Source organism: Rhinoderma darwinii, chromosome 4 (assembly GCF_050947455.1).
Source record: "Rhinoderma darwinii isolate aRhiDar2 chromosome 4, aRhiDar2.hap1, whole genome shotgun sequence".
Lineage (NCBI taxonomy): Eukaryota > Metazoa > Chordata > Amphibia > Anura > Rhinodermatidae > Rhinoderma > Rhinoderma darwinii.
In genome coordinates this window covers 152,869,134-152,883,668 of record NC_134690.1, presented here as the reverse complement: position 1 = coordinate 152,883,668, position 14,535 = coordinate 152,869,134, and the positions used below count along the sequence as shown (strand labels likewise).

General features: G+C 43.7%; 1 long non-coding RNA gene across 1 annotated transcript in view; it reads left to right on the top strand.

Annotated features, from left to right (window-relative positions):
* Nucleotides 1-14,535, top strand: part of LOC142759505 (uncharacterized) — a 48,037-nt gene that overhangs the window by 233 nt on the left and 33,269 nt on the right. The window contains exon 2 of the long non-coding RNA XR_012883144.1: nucleotides 2,661-2,798. This is a non-coding gene — a long non-coding RNA (uncharacterized LOC142759505). The remainder of the gene's footprint in view (nucleotides 1-2,660; nucleotides 2,799-14,535) is intronic.

Genomic DNA, 14,535 nt, shown 5'->3' with positions numbered 1-14,535 from the left:
CCTGACATGAATACTCACAGTCTCCGGTTTTACCTTATAGGGATTTACCACTAAGCAAATGTATCACCTATCCACAGGATAGGTGACAAATGATCGCTGGGGGCCCTACCACTGGGACCCCACCAATCACTAGTACTGGGGTCCCAACCCTTGTTCCTCTTTACTGCATGATCGCAGTGATTGGGTTGTGGGTGTCCCTGCCAATCCACCTACTTTTTAGGAAAGTGCCGTGAGTGGTGGAAATGGCGCGAAAGTTGAATTTTTTCTTGCATATTGCGACTTGTACCGTTTGCACTTTTCTATGCCACAAAACACTTGCAGAAAAGTTAATAAATTCCACCCCTAGGGTGCCATTTATCAAAACCGACCGAGAAAAGCTCGCCTTGTTGCCCATAGCAACCAATCACAGTGCAGCTTACGACACCCTCTATAAACCAGTGTAGAGAACTGCTGGAAATAGAAACTTTTGCTCTAAAGGAATCAAGGTGACCATAAATTATATAGTTGCACATTAATTTGAATGGGATAAATGTATCACAGTATCACAACATTTCTCGTGCAGCAGTGGGGCCACCTGTATCTTCCTAGTTTCAGCTGCCGGAGATGCGGAGATCTATAGAGAGGGAAGAGGGAGCAGAGAGAGGAGACACAGGCTGCTCATGAGGTTTCTATGTCACCCCAGTGCTGGATTTTCAGCTACACTGCTCAATACTGCTGTATATTCTTCTCCATTCTGCTGCTGTTTATATAAGTGATAGATAGATATGGGAGAGCAGGATTCTCCTCTTCTATGTGTGCAGTGTATGGGAGACATGATAGCAGTTAGGCTCTGCGCACTACTTAAGAGACAACTGAAAATTAGAGAAAGTGCCTGCAGAGGGGAAAACTGCTAAATAATTTAGAGTACAAGACATATAATGGCCAAAATAGTGTAATTCCTCATGTACACACATATGACAGAATATTTTGAAAAGTTATGTACGCTTTAAAGGCATTGTCTAAGTGAGTTTGTAGTAGCCTGAACCCCTTCCCCACTGCAGCTCTGCTTCAGATTTCCTGCTGTGTATAAACTCAAGCTCAACAGATTCATGTATGTAGTGCAGAATTCCATTACAAGTACAGAATAGTTCTAGACTACAAGAAATTCAAATAGAAAGCTTAAAAATCAATAGGCAACTGCCACGTAGGTCGCTTTTACATGAGCGTTATACAAGTACTTTTTTTGCACCTGTATTACGGACGCAACACTCGTACTTCCCGCAGTTTACAAAAGCGGAAGTTAGTGCTCCATAGAAGCCTAAGGTGCTCTCAGTGGCGTAACTACCGCGGTAGCAGCAGTAGCGGCTGCTACGGGGCCCGGGGCTTGAGGGGGCCCGTGCCGCCAGCCGACATGCCCTCCCAAATGCCCGGTGGCGCCGCTAGCAGCCGTTATGGCTGCTACAGGGGTAGCACCGCTACTGTGGGGCCCGCGCCACCGAGCCTTACACAGGCACTCTCATGCCTGTAGGTGTCGCTAGCACCGGAGGGGGCCCCGGTGCTAGCGGCAGCCAAATACATGTATTAGCACTGAATGGCCGGGCATGTTCCGTGCCTGACCATCCAGTGCCTTACAATGACACTGATTGGCTAGCGGCGCGATGACATCATCGCGCCGCTTCCATGCTTGGAAGGTGCTGATTGGCGGGGCAAGTCATTCTGCCCCGCCAATCAGCGTCATTGAAGGACGCTCATTCAGCTCCTGCAGACATGCTCAGAAGAGAGCATGTCTGCATCGCCAGTGAACAGCGTGGGAACCGGAGAATGTGAGTATGTCAACTTTATATATTTTTTTCCTCATAAAAATGTGAATGGCATTATCTATAGTGGGGGGGTCTATCTACAGGGGGGGGTCGTTTTTACGTGGGCTATTATATATAGGGGGGTCTATATGTGGGGCAGTAGCTACAGGGGGGTCTATATGTGGGGCAGTAGCTACAGGGGGGTCTATATGGGGGTGTGGGCCACTATATACAGGGGGGTCTATATGTGGGCCACTATATACAGGGGGGGGTCTATATGTGGGGCACTAGCTACAGGGGAGGTCTGTATGTGGGGATGTGGGCCACTATCTACAGGGGGGTCTATATGTGGGCCACTATATACAGGGGGGGTCTATATGTGGGGCACTAGCTACAGGGGAGGTCTGTATGTGGGGATGTGGGCCACTATCTACAGGGGGGTCTATATGTGGGGCAGTATATGTGAGACACTATACAGGGGTGGGCTATATGTAGAGCACTATCTATAGGGGAGCTATTTTTTTGGGTACTTTCTATAGGGGTGGGCTATGTGTGGGACACTATATACAGGGGTGGGTTACCTGTGGGGCACTAGCAACAGGGTGGCTATATGTAGTGCACAGTCTACAGGGGTGGGCTATATGTGGGACAATATCTACAGAGGTGGGCTATACGTGGAGCACTAACTATAGGGGAAGCTATATGTAGGGCAGCACAGTGGCTCAGTGGTTAGCACTATTGCCTTGCAGCTCTGGAGTCCATATGTGGGCACTATCTACAGGGGCTTCTATGTAGGTCACTATCTACAGGGGGCACGGTGTGTGTGTGTGTGTGTGTGACAGTTATATTTAGATGTGTTGAGAATTTTAACTTTGATTACAGGTGCAGAAATGTTTTAAAAGTGAGAAGCTGAAGACATCTAAACGGAAAACTGCAGAAATGGGTCATGGCCGGGAGAAATCCATCATAGATGTCTGAACCGGAGGGAGAAGAAAAGAACTAGAATCTGAGACGTCACCGGTGAGTCACTTAATGTAAATGTTTATTCTGCCTCTAATCAGTATTGTAGTCACTGTATGATCTGCAGCGAGATGATGGTGGTATGATTTTTTTTTGTGAAACCGCATCTCCCAGCATATCCTTATCATTGTTTCGGCCATGCTGGGAGCTGTAGTTTTACGCCGTACAAACCTATGCGCAGTGGCGTAACTACCGCTATAGCAGCCGTAGCGACTTCTACGGGGCCTGCAGCATGAGGGGGCCCGTGCCACCCGCCGGCACGGCCCCTCCCATGGCCGCAGGCTCCGCTAGCAGCCGCTATGGCTGCTACAGCGCGACGCCACTGAAGGGGTTGTTCCTACAAAAGACCTGCATCCCCTAACCACAGGATAGGGGATACATGTGGGATCGCTGGGACGCCCAGCGATGAGGAGAACGGGGGACCGAAAGTCCCCCCTAAGTTCTCCATGACAAACCTCGGACTTCCGTAGTCTGTCTGCAGCTCCATGGAAATGACTTGCGCACCGGTCGTGCTTGTGCGCATGCGTGACCAGCGCTCCTTTCATTTTTATTGAACTGCGCAGACGCCGGAAGTCCGAGGTTAGTCATGGAGAACTTCGGGGGACTTTCGGTCCCCCGTTCTCCTTATCGCTGCCAGCGATCACACATGTATCCCCTATCCACAGGATAGGAGCCAGATGCATGTCTTTTGTAGGACAAACTATAGGCCGTTTTTTTTTTGGGGGGGGGGGTCTGTATGGCGTAATCTACAGAGGGAGCTGTATGGCGTTATCTACAGAGGGGGTCTGTATGGCGTTATCTACAGAGGGGGCTGTATGGCGTTATCTACAGGGGGCTGTGTATGGTGCTATCTATAGGGGGGCGCTGTGTGGTGGAATCTATAGGGAGGCACTATCTACAAGGAGGGTGGGGGTTGTGTGATACCCAGCAGAGGGGGGGGGGGGGGCCCCAGTCAAAAGTTTGCTATGGGGCCCAGTCTTTCCTAGTTACGCCCCTGGGTGCTCTGACTCTTAATAGGCTGTCTTTCAGTGTAAAACTGACAGTTATAATACACTGCACTACATAAGTCAGCAATCTTCATCATATCATTCACAACTCTTGTTCAATAATATTAATCCTGTTGCTGATAATGTGCCGCTGCCTGCTGATACAGACGTCATGGATATGACGTCTCTCATTGTATTGCATACAGTACTGTGCAAAAGTTTTAGGTAGTTGTGGAATCAATTAACAAAATGCAAAGTGAATGAAGAGAAATCTAAATCAAATCAATATTTGGTGTGATTACCCTTTGTCTTCAAAACCATATCAATTCTTCTAGGTACACTTGCACACAGTTTTTGAAGGAACTCGGCCAGGAGGTTGTTCCAAACATATTGTAGAACTAACCACAGATCTTGTGTGGATGTATGTAGGTAGGCTTGCTCAAGTCCTTCTGTCTCTTCATGTAATCCCAGACAGACTTGATGATGTTGAGATCAGGGCTCTGTGGGGGCCATATCATCACTTCCAGGGCTCCTTGTTCTTCCTTATGCTGAAGATAGTTCTTAATGACATTGGCTGTATTTGTTGGGTTTTTTGGGTTGTTGTCCTGCTGCAGACTTAATTTGGAGCCAGTCAGACGCCTCCCTTATGGTATTGCATGATGGATAAGTATCTGCCGGTATTTCTGAGCATTGGGGACACCATTAATCCTGACCAAATCCCCAATTCTCTTTCAAATTGTCCATTCCTGTGACCATAGTGTCCGGTGAGAAGACGCATCGGGTCCTTGCCTACCTGGACTCCGGGTCGGCTGTGAATTTTATCCAACAGGACTTAGTGGATCAGCTCCAGTTGCCGACGGTTCCCTTGGAGACACCCATGGCTGTTGCCTCGGTAAATGGACTTCCTCTGCCCGATCCCATCGTGTCTGAGACCCAGCCACAAAAGCTCCAAGTGGGAGCCGTTCATACCAAGCAGATTACTTTCCTCATCTTGCCCAAAGCCGTCAATCCGGTGTTGCTGGGTCTGCCTTGGCTCCAGCTTCATGCCCCAGGCCTGGACTGGGGTTCCGGAGAAGTTTTCCAAATGTCTCCAGCGCTGCTTGTTACAGATTCAGCCTGTCCTGCCTCCTATGTCGCAGTCGTTTACAGGATTACCCACTCATTTTGCACAGTTTGGGGACGTGTTTTGCAAGAAGGAGGCTGAGATGCTTCCCCCACACCGGGCATACGACTGCCCGATTTAACTGGTTCCTAATGCTTCACCGGCCCGTGGACGGGTATACTCCCTCTCCTTGCCAGAGACTCAGTCCATGTCGGCCTATATAAAGGAGAATCTGGAGAGGGGTTTTATATTAACCCCCCCCCCCCCCCGGCCGTGCCTGGTTCTTCTTTGTAAGGATAGAAGACGGATCCCTTCGACCCTGCATTGACTACCGTGGTCTCAACCAGGCAGACATCAAGGAACACGAACGTGATACATTTTTGCAAGACAAGCGCGATTTTGAAAAAGAAAAAGTCTAGAGTAATAGCGACACACTACTGCCTTTTCTTTGAAGCTTCTCTAGAACAGAAGTGCACCAAAAGGGAAAAATCATTCTTCTAATCCGGGGAGATATATGAATTACTGGACCACTGATTCTGACTCCAGTCAATCAGAAGAATCCATGCCACCTCGACAGCAACAACTTGCCAAGTATGATACATCTACTGAGTTTACGGACGTCCCTTTAGAAGACGCATTCGGAGAGGGGGGGGGGCGAAAGTGGAAGGAGGAATTCCACGATGGGCCAAAGAAGGAAACAAGTGTCTTGGAGACAGTAATAACCACTAAAAAGGGAATATGCAATATAGTCAATCTGACTGAAGTTCCACTAGATGAGGACTCCCTCTCGATTCTATCGAGGGGCCTGAATATTTGTTTGTTTGAGCCATTTGATCCTTTTTCGATTTTGAAATAGATTTATTTAAATCAGTAAGAAAATGTAATTTGCATAAAAGGTATGATCAGACACGGAATGCTGATAAAGAAAATAAATTCCTGTAGCCATTGGCTCTTTGGGTTTCAGCATGCCTGGTTCCCTTTCTGACGATGAGAGACAGTGTGCTGATACTTTACCGAGTTTGTTTTCTGAATTGCCTTTTGTCTCTCACAACAATGTAATGAAAATTAGTGAATTTACTGGCAGACTTAGATTTAGACTTTAGGATTGAGGAGATCTCTGAAGATATTCACAAATTCTTGGAAGACCGCAGGAGCGTTAAACAGCCAGAAGGGCATCACCAGATATTCATAGTGCTCATCTCGAGTGTTAAATGCCGTCTTCCATTCGTCACCTTGACGGATTCGGATTAAGTTGTAGGTCCCACCCAAGTCTAGTTTTGAGAAGATCTTGGCTCCTCGTATGCGATAAAATAGTTCCGAGATCAGTGGCAAAGGGTATTTGTTTTTGACCGAACAGGAAAAGTGATCACGCTGTTACAGAAGCCTTTAAAAATGACAATATACTGCAATACAACAGTATTGCAGTGTGTTGTATCAGCGATCTAACGATCGCTAGTTCAAGTCCCCTAGGTGGACTAGTAAAACTTGTAAAAAAAAGTTAAGAAAGTATTATTAGTAGTGAAAAAAAATTTAAAAGTTAAAAAAAATGCTTTTTTCTCTCATTTTTCTTCTAAAGTAATGTAAAAAAATATATATTGGTATCGCTGCGTCTGTAAAAATCTGAATTATTACAATATACCATTATTTAATAAAAAATAAGGAATTTAAAACGCCAAAATTGCTGTTTTTTGGTCAACTTAGCCCTAAAAAAAAATGTAATTAAAAGTGATCAAAAAGTTGTATGTACCAAAAAATGGTATGAATAATAAAAAAAAAAGCCCCCACACCGCTCAATCTACGAAAAAATAGAAAAGTTATGGCACTCGGAATGTGGTGAAACAAAAACAATTTTTTTTTTCAAGACATCGTTTTTTCTTTGTAAAAGTAGTAAAATATAAAATGCAAAGCAACGGTGCCGTTAAAACTACCATTGATTTCAATAGTAATTATTTTGTTTCGGTTTTTTCCGTTTGTCCCCGTTCAGTAGGTTTCCGTTTTTTTCACGGAAACAAAAGTTCTGCCTACTTCACTTTTACGTCCATCAAAAAAATGAAAACCTAGCGAACTGAGACAAACTGAAAGCAACTGAAACAAATGAATTACCATTGAAATCAGTGGTAATTCTAATGGAACCGTTGCTTTCCGTTTAATGTTTCGATCCTCTCTTCCTCTGACAGAAGAGAAGTAAACGTATACTAACGCTAGTGTCAAAGAAGCCTTATATAGTTAGGAGTTTCGTTAGTATATACATTATTTGGACCAATCACCATTGTGTGGGAAATTTGGTACTAATTGTGTATACTCATCAGTGATGATTAATTTTGGAGTATTATTATATACATAAGTATAGCCTAAATCCTACTCTTCTTTTTTGTACTATAATATTTGGGATATATATCTATTTTTGTATTTGTGTCAGTATATACTCCCAGGCATTGTATTCATACATATCAAACCTGCTGTGTCCCCTATTGTCCCACTACTCTATTGATTTTAATTGTCTGTGTACAGCTGTTCTTGTTTTTAATGGATTATTAATAAAGATATTGATATTCTCATTTTGTTATCATTTGATTTTTGGAACTATGGTTATAGAGATTGGTTGTACACTGTAGATATTGCCCCATAGATGCCCCTGTAGATAATGCCACTCAAACTGTTAAAGGGATTGTCCATTACTAGACAACTGATGACCTATCCACCGGATAGGTCATCAGTACATGATCTGTGGGGATCCGTACCCCGCACCATTAAGCCACTTCGGCTGCCTCCGGGAACCGGCCGTACATGTCGGAAGCAGTTAGCTCCAGCCACGGAATAGCGGCCAAGCTGCATTACAGTTCAAATGAATAGGAGCTGCAGCACGGCCACTATGCTATGTACAGAGCCGACTGCTTCCGGCTCCGTACATCGCAGAATGGACAATAACATCCATTGCCCACAGGCAACCGGAGCAACTTATCGGTGCAGGGTCCGGATGTCGGACCCGCACCGATGATATACTGATGACCTATTCGGTGGATAGGTCATCAGTTGTCCAGTAGTGGACAACCCCTTTAACTAAAAAAACAAAACAAACGTTACATACTCACCTTATCCCGTTCCTGCACCGTCCTCTAGCAACGCAGGCCTGCTCTCTAATGAGCAGGTGTGCTGGAGCTGAACGACGCAAGCGGCGTGATAACGTCATCGCCCCGCGTGCGTCATTGAAAAGTGCTGAATAGTAGGGTAAGAAACTATTGTGCAGTACATACATACATTATATAAAACACGAAACACAAACAGGTATGTATGTAGGGCAAGAAAATACCATAGAATAACTGAAAAGGGAAAGATGAGGGGGATAAGCTGTGCGGAGTGCATCAGGGTAGATGAATAATCTAAGGAATGTATGGTAAATTTTAAAACACTTTCATACAGAGCCCTGGTTTTTCGGGACACGTGTCACATTAATATATTGTGTCCTCCCTTATCCCCCTCTTATAGCAGACTTTGCACCTCTTTTGACTTTTTCCCTTCTTGCCAGTTTGGGGAACTTCTTCTGGAAAGTGTTGCCCTGATACGATGCGTGTGGCCTCGCTTCCAGAAGTACTGGGTGCCCCCTTCTTGGTCCCTAAAGATTAGGTAATGATGTGCACAGCCAGCTGTATGGCGCTGTAGGGCTTCAGGACTTTATCTGACAAGTCCACCTCTCCCGTGTACCTACTGTAGTCCGGTTTGCAGTCTGGTTTGGGGGGGTCTCCGTACTGGTACCTCGTACAGGGTACTGGTTTGGCCATGTATTGTTGTCAATTCAAGGACATCTCTCTTGTCTTGTGCTTGACACACAATATGTCGCTGGTATAATGTGCCCTGCTCTCACCCCTTCTGAGTGTTTGCCCAAGCAGAGTCTTAGGGAGGCCTCTCAGATTTCTTCTAGCAGTGCCACATGCCGCAGGACTTCTGGAAGAGAGGCACTTGAAGAGCGGGACGCTGGTATAAAAATTATCCAGGTAGAGTTGGTAACCCTGGTCCAGCAGTGGGTGCACCAAATCCCACACAATTTTTGCATTAACTCCCAGTAAGGGGGGCATTCTGGGGGCTGAATACTGCTGTCCTTCCCTTCATATATCCTAAATTTGTAGGTATACCCTGATGCACTCTCGCACAGCTTATACATCTTCACACCATACCTTGCCCTCTTACGCGGCAGGTACTGGCGGAATTGAAGCCTCCCTTTAAAATCTACGAAGGACTCATCAATAGAAATACACTTCTCGAGGGTGTATGCTTGGTAAAACTGGGCACTGAAACGGTCTAATAGGGGTCCGTTTATACAAACGGTCAAAACTGGGGCCATCTCAAGGTGGGCACTGCTCATTATCAGTATAATTTAAGAAGCGAAGTATTGTCTAATTTATTTTTTTTAAGTTCCAGTTCAGTTGCTTTGAGGGGCCTATATATTAGAGACCCCTATGAAACACCCCATTTTAGAAACTAGACCCCTCAAAGTATTCACAACAGCATTTAGAAAGTTTATGAACCCTTTAGGTGTTTCACAGGAATTTAGAGCAAAGTAGAGGTGAAATTTACATATTTATTTTTTTTGTCAGAAAATTCTTTTTATTCAATTTTTTCCTATAACACAAAAGGTTTTACCAGAGAAACGCAACTCAATATTTATTGCCCAGATTCTGCAGTTTTGACAAATATCCCACATGTGGCCCTAGTGCACTAATGGACTGAAGCACCGGCCTCCAAAACAAAGGAGCACCTAGAGGATTATGAGGCCTCCTTTTTATTAGGCACCATGTCCGGTTTGAAGAGGTCTTGTGGTGCCAAAACAGTGGAAACCCCCAAAAAGTGACCCCATTTTAGAAACTAGACCCCTTGAGGAATTCATTGTAGTTTTCATGGGGTGCATGCGGCTTTTTGATCAGTTTTTATTCCATTTTTAAGTGGTGTGGTGACTAAAAAACAGCAATTCTACTATTGATTTTTTATTCTATTTTTTTTACAGCGTTTACCGTGCGCTATAAATGACATATTCACTTTATTCTGCGGGGCGATACGATTACGGCGATACCATATGTTTATAGTTTTTCTATGTCTTATGGCGTTTGCACAATAAAATACGTTTTGTAAAAAATCATTTACTTTTTGTGTTACCTTATTCTAAGAGCCATTAACTTTTTTATTTTTCCATCAATAAAGCCGTGCGAGGACTTATTTTTTGTCTAACGAACTGTAGTTTCGATCATTACCATTTTTAGGTGCATGCGACTTTTTGATCTCTTTTTATTCCATTTTTTGGGAGGTGAAGTGACCAAACAATTGTGATTCTGGTACGGTTTATTATTATTTTCTTTTACGGCGTTCACCGCGCGGGATAAATAATGAAATAATTTTGTAGTTCAGGCCGTTATGGACGCGGCGATACCAATTATGTGTAGTTTATTTGTTTGTTTATATATTTTTATTAATAATAAAGGACTGATCAGGGAAAAAGAGGGATTTTTACTTTTATCACTTTTATTTTCTTATTTTTACACATCTTTTTTTTACTTTATTACTTTGTCCCACTAGGGGACTTGTGGGCAGGAGGCCCTGATCGCTATTCTAATACACTGCACTACATGTGTAGTGCAGTGTATTAGAGCTGTCAGCTACTCACTGACAGCAAGCATAGTGGGTTCTGACTTTGTCAGGACCCACTAGTCTTCCGTCGATGGCATAGCCGGACGCCATTGTTAGGTGTCCGGTTGCCATAGTTACCATCGCCGGCCGCTATCGTGTAGCAGGCCGGCGATGGTAGCTTAACACCTAAAAAGCCGCAAACGCTATTGAACGCGGCTTTTAAGGGGTTAATCAGCGGGGACACAGCGATCGGTCCCCGCTGTAGGAGCTGCGGCAACTGCTGTAGGAGCTGCGGCAACTGCTGTATGAGACAGCAGCTGTCACAGCTCCTGCATGTGTCGGGAAGAAGGCCGAAATGGCCGTTACTCCCGCAACATAATATTCCGTCGCTGAGCGCGAACGGGGCGGTCAGGGCGACGGAATATTACGTCGCTGAGCATTAAGGGGTTAAAGAGGCTCTGTCACCACATTATAAGTGCACTATTGCCTACATAATGTGATCGGCACTGTAATGTAGATAACAATAGTGTTTTTTATTTTGAAAAACAATACATTTTGAGTAAGTTATACACAATTTTAGATTTATGCTAATTAGTTTCTTAATAGACAACTGGGCGTGTTTTTACTTTTTTTACCAACCGGGTGTTGTAAAGAGAAGTGTATGTTGCTGACCAATCAGCGTCATACACTTTCCTCCATTCATTTTTAGCAGTACTCGCAACACAGCGTGATCTCGCGAAATCACGCTGTGCAGTCACGTACTCCCATATTAACTTTACCAAAGTAACTTGGGAGTGAATAGACATCACCTCCATCCAGGACGCAATGTCTATTCATCACTCCTGACACTTCGGTAAAGTTTCTGTGAATGACAGCACACGTGATCTCGTGATGTCAATGGGAGGTCAGAGACGTAAACGCCCGAAGATAGGGCATGTCGCTTCTTTTTCCCGCGAGACGGTGTTTCCGCTCGCGGGAAAAAAACAACCCCGCCTCCAATTGAAATCAATGGGAGGCATTTTCGGACGTTTTTTGGCACGTTTTCCAAAGCGGTTTCCGTGTCAAAAAACGTGTCCGAAAACTCAGTGTGAGGGTCTTACATTTAGCACTTTTCCTGATTCAATCTACAAATGACATAAAGCTGTTTTACAATGTTATACAACATAGATATATGAGCATTTTATGTTTGTGTCCATTCATTTCGAGAACAACATCACATCTCTTATCACAATAGCAGCTGTTCTCCACCTCCCCCCATGTCTTATCACTACAAAATAATACAGCTTTGGAAATTAGGTCTTTTGCAACTATAAAACAACTCAGGGGTGGTTTAAAATTTTTAACAACAGGTTCCCGGGTTTTGCGGACAAAGACATATGAGCTGGGGGGTCGTGGTGTTTTGCGGTGTATCGTGCCTTGGAAAATAATCTCTACATATAATAAAACTGTAAACTTTGCGTGTCTGTACATTGAAAATATTTGCAAAAAAAAATAATTGGGGGGATGAAGGATAAGTGATAGAATGCATTAAGATCATTTTTGGAATTTTTGTCTGTTTGTTTGTGCACGCATCACGTAAAAACTACTGACCCAATTCGGATAGTTGCTGCTTTCATTCTCCTAGCTGCCTCATAAGAATCTAAACTGTAATCTGATTGGTTGCTATGGACAACAGTTCCAACATTTGTCTGTATTGGATATTACACATAGAAGAGAGATAAAGCAACCAATCCGCTCGCTGCTTTCATGCACCTAGCTGCCTCAAAAAACTAATCTGATTTGTTGTCTCAAAGGGCTCAGACAGCGGCCTCTCGGTCTCAAGAGACGCCTTCCAGAAAAATATAAAATATTTCTCAATATAGCAGAAATGCAAAAAGAATGAGACTAATTAGGTCTCAAGAATCTGAAGAAGATCATGAGGCGACACTTACTGCAGCTCAAGAATGTCAGGCCAGTACTCGCGCATTAGAAACTTCTACCCAGCGTGAGTCTCGACTAAGTACACAGCGTGCACGCATGGTGGCCTCTCGGTCTCTGGAGAGTAACGAGGAACGCAAAGCGTGACTATCTGCTGACCGACAGCACAATACATCGTCACGCGAGTCTGAAACTTTCACCAACAGAGAATCTCGCTTGAGTTGTCAGAGAGCTCGCACATCGGCCTCTCGAGAGCTTAAAAGTAGTGAAGAACATGAAGCGCGATTAACCGCCAATCGCAAACGTCACAACTATGCCACATCTCTCGAAAGCGAAGACCAATATCAACGACGATTGGAATCAGCTAGAGAGAATTATGAACGCACGCGCCAAGATAATGAAAGTTATTTATTGACTGAAAGGGAAAGAGTAGATGAAATACGGCAGCCAGAAACAGAGGAACAACGTCAATCCTGCTTAGAGGCTGATCGAATTAGACACTCTCTTAATAGAATGTCTATTTGATCAGAAGATTCAGATGAGTCCCAGTAGTATGGGGCGGCAAACAATGTTGTTCTTTGGGTCAATAAGGAAACAGCAGGTTTTATGTATTCCCCTAGGATTGACTATGCTGAATTCGCTTCCGTAGGTGGTATGGTTGTAATTTGCAATTTTTGCGGTGTTCTCAAATGGAGAAAAGAACCAAATGGAATCTGTTGTTCAAGTGGTAAAGTTCACATTGAAAAATGTCAAGAACCTCCAGAGCTTATAAAACAACTTTTAAATGGTGACCATCCACAATCAAAACACTTCTTAGACAGTATGTGTTTATATAACAGCCCATTCCAAATGACATCTTTTGGGGCAAAACTCATTACAGAGGGACCATTCATGCCAACCTTCAAGGTGTAAGGCCAAGTTTACCATCACATCGGATCTTTGCTACCACAAGATGAGCCAAAATTTCTTCAGATTTATTTCGTAGCAGATTACAATGAACAAGCCAATATCAGAAATCAAAACTCTCCACAACTAAATAGTAACCTTATATCTCCACTTCAAAACATGCTGCTTCAGGTGAATCCATACGTGCATAGTTTAAAACCTGCATTACAGTCTATTCTGCCAGGACAAAGCAATGATTACAAAATGATCATCAGTGCAGATAGACGTCCTGTTGCTGAGGTATAACGCCCCCGTCACAGATGAAGTTGCAGTGGTTTTAGTTGATCAGGAGTGTGATAGGCGTGACATCGTGTTGCGCACTCACGACAATCGCCTGCAACGCATTTTCGAAACAGCGCTTACGACGCCCTGCAATAACCTTTAATTTATTGTCACGGCGAAGATGGGTACAATTTTGGCTCTACCAAGTTAGTCCTACTACTAGGGTAACACATTTTCATAAAAATATATCACCCCAGAAATTATTTTTTTTTATAACATCGTTTTATTGGTTTTTAAAATAACTAGAAAAAACAAATACATTTGACAGTATAATGAAACAATCAGAAATGTCAGTATAATATCTTGTATATCATACAGAAGAATGTAATATGGTTCCATGACCAAATTTGCCTAAGCAGTTTAACAAATATAACAGATTTAACAAATTGAACATCCCACCCTCCCCCGCCCCTTGACATCCAGATACTGCAATTTCAGGGTTATATAAAGAGAAAAAGAAATAAGCACAGGTATAGAAAAGTAACTTAGACTCAGATCACCTCCAGGATATTACTACCTGCAAGTGCGGCCCGGCTTACTCCTTCAGAGCACCCAATGTCCCGGCCACTGCCCTCGTCAAGTACCAGGAAGTATAATAGAACGGTGTAATCAGGTCCTTAATCTCAGTGGGCTGGAAATGCTTGCATATAAACGTTTTCCATTTCTTGAAAAACTTCGAGGAGCAAGATTCTGCAGTACGTACAATCTCCAGCCGATCCATATACAGTGAATGAAAAAGTATTTGATCCCTTGCTGATTTTGTAAGTTTGCCCACTGTCAAAGTCATGAACAGTCTAGAATTTTTAGGCTAGGTTAATTTTACCAGTGAGAGATAGATTATATAAGAAAAAAAAAAAGAAAATCACATAGTCAAAATTATATATATTTA